The sequence below is a fragment of the Otolemur garnettii genome, unplaced genomic scaffold (genome assembly GCF_000181295.1).
Source record: "Otolemur garnettii isolate 467f Iridium unplaced genomic scaffold, OtoGar3 scaffold00065, whole genome shotgun sequence".
Classification (NCBI taxonomy): domain Eukaryota; kingdom Metazoa; phylum Chordata; class Mammalia; order Primates; family Galagidae; genus Otolemur; species Otolemur garnettii.
Window position 1 is genome coordinate 863,732 of NW_003852460.1, and position 5,318 is coordinate 869,049.

Here is a 5,318-nt window from a genome sequence, read left to right on the forward strand (position 1 = left end):
AAAAAAAAAAAAAAATCCATATGCAAAAAACCACTTCTGTTTTTAGCTCTCTCTGCCCCCCCTGGAAAAAAATGATTTTAAATCTCAAAGATACCAGGTATCACATCATAAAATCAAGAACCTACAAATAATTCTAACTGTGAATTAAAATAAAATTTTATGCCCCCCTTCTCCAACCGACTGACTGACTGGACCCCCTCTTGGGTAAGAGGATCCCTAAAACTGAGGGATCACCAGGAGAAAGGGGATCAGACCTGCCTCATCACGCCCCCTCCGTCCTTAGAGACGTCCTCTGTGACTCACTAGCAGGCCGTGAATAAAGCCTTCCTCTTATAAACCTGGTATTTGGGTGGTCTTTCTCTCCTTTGGGCCTCATCTTTCCGAAACAACAGAACAAAAGATATGAAAGCTTTTCAATAGAAATATATTTTTAGATTTTACTAAGAATCAAATAACGGGGTGCTATTCACCCTTTTAGATTAAGATAGTCAATATTAAAAAGAGGTTGATCCTTCCCAAGTCCATCTACAGATATCTAATTCCAGGCAACACTTGAAAAAGTTCTTCTGGTGGGTCAGACAAGCTCTTTATAAAATGTGTACAAAACCGTGGAAGTCATTGTACCCCATGACTGCATTAATGTACACAGCAATGATTTAATTAAAAAATGCAGAAGTGTGGGGCGGCGCCTGCGGCTCAAAGGAGTAGGGCGCCGGCCTCATATGCTGGAGGTGGTGGGTTCAAACCCACAGCCGGCCAAAAACTGCAAAAAAAAAAAAAACATGTGGAAGTGTTAAGAACAACCAAATTCACTAGAAAGGGAAGGGAAGGGAGGTGAGATACACAGCAAACTATTCAAGCTGGCTCTCAAAATTTATTATAAAACTGTAATAATTAAGCCGGTGGCAACCACAGCGCTATGGGGTTCAGATTAAGACCAGCAAGCCACAGCAGAGATTCAGGACAAACTCGGGTCTGTACGAACATTTCCCAGACAGAAGGGGGCACTAGAGACACATGAGGGAAAGCAGAGTTTTTAAGTAAAATGTTTGAAAAAAATACATTCCTTCTGGCCCCACCACACACATACAGGACAAACAGGGTCACTGTTTTACATTTCTTTTCTTTCTTTTTTTTTTTAATTATCCTACTATTTTATTATATTTGCAGAATTACTGTACCTTACTGGGGTGGGGGGGGAAATTACTATACTTTACTGGGGAGGGGGGTAGTTTCCCAGAACAGTTCAATTAGATAGCTTGCAACGTTCTCTAAGAGAATCCTGCTTATTCAGAGAGGTCTGGGCCTCACACCCTGCTGAGACTGGCATTCTAAGAATGTCACAGTAAGTGCCGGAGGGTCCTATAGCGGAGACTTCATTAGATCCAAGCAGCTCTCAGAGGCGACAGGAAGCCTGACCCGGCCACTAAAACATTCCTTAGAGGAGCAGACCAAAACATCCCCAAATACCAGAGCATCCAGTTGCAAGGAGTGCCCTGACACAGTGTGAACTAAAATAAAATCTCGGGCTCCCCCCTCAGCAACTGACTGCCTGGATGTCCTCTTGGCTAACAGAATCCCCTAGAACTGAGTTTCTAACCATGAGAAAGGGGATCAGACCTGCCTCACTGTGTCCCCTCCTTCTTAGAGACGTCCTCTGTGACTCACTAACAAGCCTGAGGCTCTGTAAGACACACCTGCAGGTCCCCAATATACACAGCAAACCATCTGGGTCTGTCCGGCACTTTGTCTCTAATTAACAGACCCTTTATCTGCAGCTTTCCTTTTCACTGACTCCTGGTCTGTTAGACAGAGTCACTCTTTCAGTCAATTGTCAGCAAAAGAATCTTTAAACTTACCTAGAACCCATAAGGTCCCATTTCCATATTCCCTCCTTTGGGGACCAAACCAATGTCTGTTTTTCACATACCGCTTTACCTGTAATCCCTCTCCCTGAAATATACAAAAGAAATCTCAGGATAGGCAAGGGACTTGAAGCGAAACTTCTCTGAAAAAGACAGGCGCACGGCCTACAGACACATGAAAAAATGCTCATCATCCTTAATCATCAGGGAAACGCACATCAAAACTACTATGAGATACCATCTAACTCCAGTAAGATTAGCCCATATCACAAAATCCCAAAACCAGAGATGCTGGTGTGGATGTGGAGAAAAGGGAACACTTCTACATTGCTGGTGGGAATGCAAACTAATATGTTCCTTTTGGAAAGACATCTGGAGAACACTTAGAGAACTAAAAATAGACCTGTCATTTGATCCTACAATTCCTCTACTAGGTATATATCAAGAAAACCAAAAAGCACACTACTACAAAGATATTTGTGCCAGAATGTTTATTGCAGCCCAATTCATAATTGCCAGGTCATGGAAGGAGCCCAAGTGCCCATCCACCCACAAATGGATCAATAAATTGTGGTATATGTACACCATGGAATACTATGCAACCCTGAAGAAGGGTGGAGACTTTACGTCCTTCATGTTTACATGGATGGAGCTGAAACATATTCTTGTTAGCAAAGTATCTCAAGAATGGAAGAAAAAGTATCCAACATACTCAGCCCTACTATGAAACTAATTTGTAGCTTTCATATGAAAGCTATAACCAACTATAGCCAAGAATATGGAGAAAGGGGAGAGAGAAGGGAGGGGAGGAGGGAGATTGAGTGGAGGGAGGGTTTTTGGTGGGATCACACCTATGGTTCATCTTACAAGGGCACATGTGAATCTTTCTAAATATAGAATATAAATGTCTTAACAGAATAACTAAGAGGATGCCATGAAGGCATTGTTAACCAGTTTGATGAAAGTATATCAAATTATATATAAAAACAGCACACTGTACCCCATGACTGTATTAATGTACACAGCTATGATTTACTATAAATAAATAAAGAAAAAAGAAAACTGTAACCCCACTATCATGAGCCCACCTGCTCAAGGCTTCCTGCGTGTGGCTCTGGGTCATGGTCCTCAAGTTTGGCCCAGAATCAACAAAGATCTTTTAAATTATTTTACCAGGTATGGCTTTTCTTTTTTTTTTTTTCTATCAAGAACAGTTATTTGTTTACTGGCTGAAAACTCCCTCGCAGACAGTGCTGTGTGAGCTGGTGCATCGCAGTGATGCAAGAGCTATGAGTGATTGGCCAAGATTTTGATTTCCCTGTTTCTGTATTAGTGTTTACTCGGTCTGCTATGCTTCTCACAGTCTGCCAAGAATTCTCATGCACAATTCGATGAATTCTGGTGATGTTTTCACCAGTTCTGCTCATTACTGCTCGCCCTGACCTCTCTTAATCAGTAACGCTTTCTCTCCCTTCAGAAAACTGCCGTTTTCTGCGTGGTATTATCACCGTGAACTTGTACTGATGTGTCCCTGATTTCACTTCCACTCTCACCAAGTTTAACAAGGAATTTAATGTCTTTTCTTTTCTCTAATTCAAAGTCCAACATTCTGGTGATGGCACAGAAAAACACAGAAGAATGTTAATGAACATCACTCGGCCAGAGTCCTGCACACGTCAACAGGAACACAGCTGTGAGACCCTCGTATACCAAGACTATGAAACCTTACCAAGCTGTTTGTACACGGATGCCAATGTAAGCCCCCAGTGGCAAGTTCTCAAACTTAATCATCAGACCTCACATGCCACTTTGATATAAAGATTGTTGAGTTAAAGGCAATTGAGATGCTTCAGACACAAAGAAAGATGTCCTGTATCCCCATATACCCACATCTTGGTCACACCATGTGTCCCAAGGACCCATGGCACATGGATCCGGTTTGGGTCCTGTAAAGAAAAAAAGAAAAACTCCAATAGGTTCTTAATTGTAATGGAATCTCCTTACAAAAAGTCAGGCAAGCAAGTGAATAGCAAAGCAAACTCCATTAATGTCAGTATTTTATACACACAGGGAAGACACTCAGAGACTGGAAATTTCGGCTGCGGCAGCATCTTCAAAAAAGGACAGTTAATTTGACTCAGCGCCTGTAGCACAGTGGTTACAGCACCAGCCACATACACTGAGGATGAAGGGTTCGAACCCGGTGTGGGCCAGCTAAACAACAAAAACAACTGCAACCAAAAATAACCGAGCGTTGTGGCAGGTGCCTGTAGTCCCAGCAATTTGGGAGGCTGAGGCAAGAGAATTAGTTAAGCCCAAGAGTTTGAGGTTGCTGTGAGCTGTGATGCCACAGCACTCTACCAAGGGTGACCTAGTGAGACTCTGTCTAAAAAAAATAATAATAAAACTGTCAATTTTTAGAGAAGTAAGAAGATGATGATAAAGGATTTAGAGTCTACAGGGGCAGCAACTTGGGGAAGGTTAGTGACCTAGAGAAAGGCTAAGTAGTCAAGCTTGGTAATATGAATTCCTCTGGTATGAGCAGAGAGGACCAGGACACTTTGCCTCTTTGCAAATCCATGTCCTGCTTTTATGCAAACACAGAGGGAGCAGAAGGTTGTCTCTCCGATTCTTCCTAACTGGTTTCAGCTCAACAAACCTCATTTCCCCGGCAGGTGCATTCTGGCCCCTTGAGTTCTGTGTGATGAAAGGAAGATAACTATATTTCAAACACACATTCAAAATTGGAATTTTACAAATGCAAAACATACTTCTAAAGACCCAGCAACCAAAAAAAAAGTTGGGAGCTGCGTGATGGAGGCACGGGAGGTCACACACTCAGTCCCAAGAGAAACAGATGTGAGCAGTAGGGGCCATCCAAAGTCAGTGGAAAACATTGATTACACAGATGGTTTACTCTGATCAACTGCACATTTAAGAAAAGATTTATTCTCCATTTTCCCCACGCCTCAAAAGTGAAGTACAACACTGGGCATGGTGGCTCACACCTGTAACCCCAGCAATCTGGGAGGCTGAGGCAGGTGGATTGCTTGAGTTCAGGAGTTTGAGACCAGCCTGAGCAAGAGCAAGAACCCATCTCTACTAAAATTAGAAAAATTGGGGTGATGCCTGTGGCTCAAGGAGTAGGGCACCAGCCCCATATATGGGAGGTGGTGGGTTCAAACCCAGCCCAGGCCAAAAATTGCAAAAAAAAATTTAGGAAAATCAGCCGGGTGTTGTGGCAAGTATCTGTAGTCCCAACTATTTGGGGGTCTGAGGCAAGATGATTGTTTGAGGTTGCTGTGACCTATGACAACATAGCACTGTACCCAGGGTGACAAAGTGAGACTTTGTCTCAAAAAAAAAAAAAAAAATGAAACACACATTCAAGTCAGACATGTCAGACTATGTAAATAAATATATAAGTAAATATATACTCAGTAAATACTGATA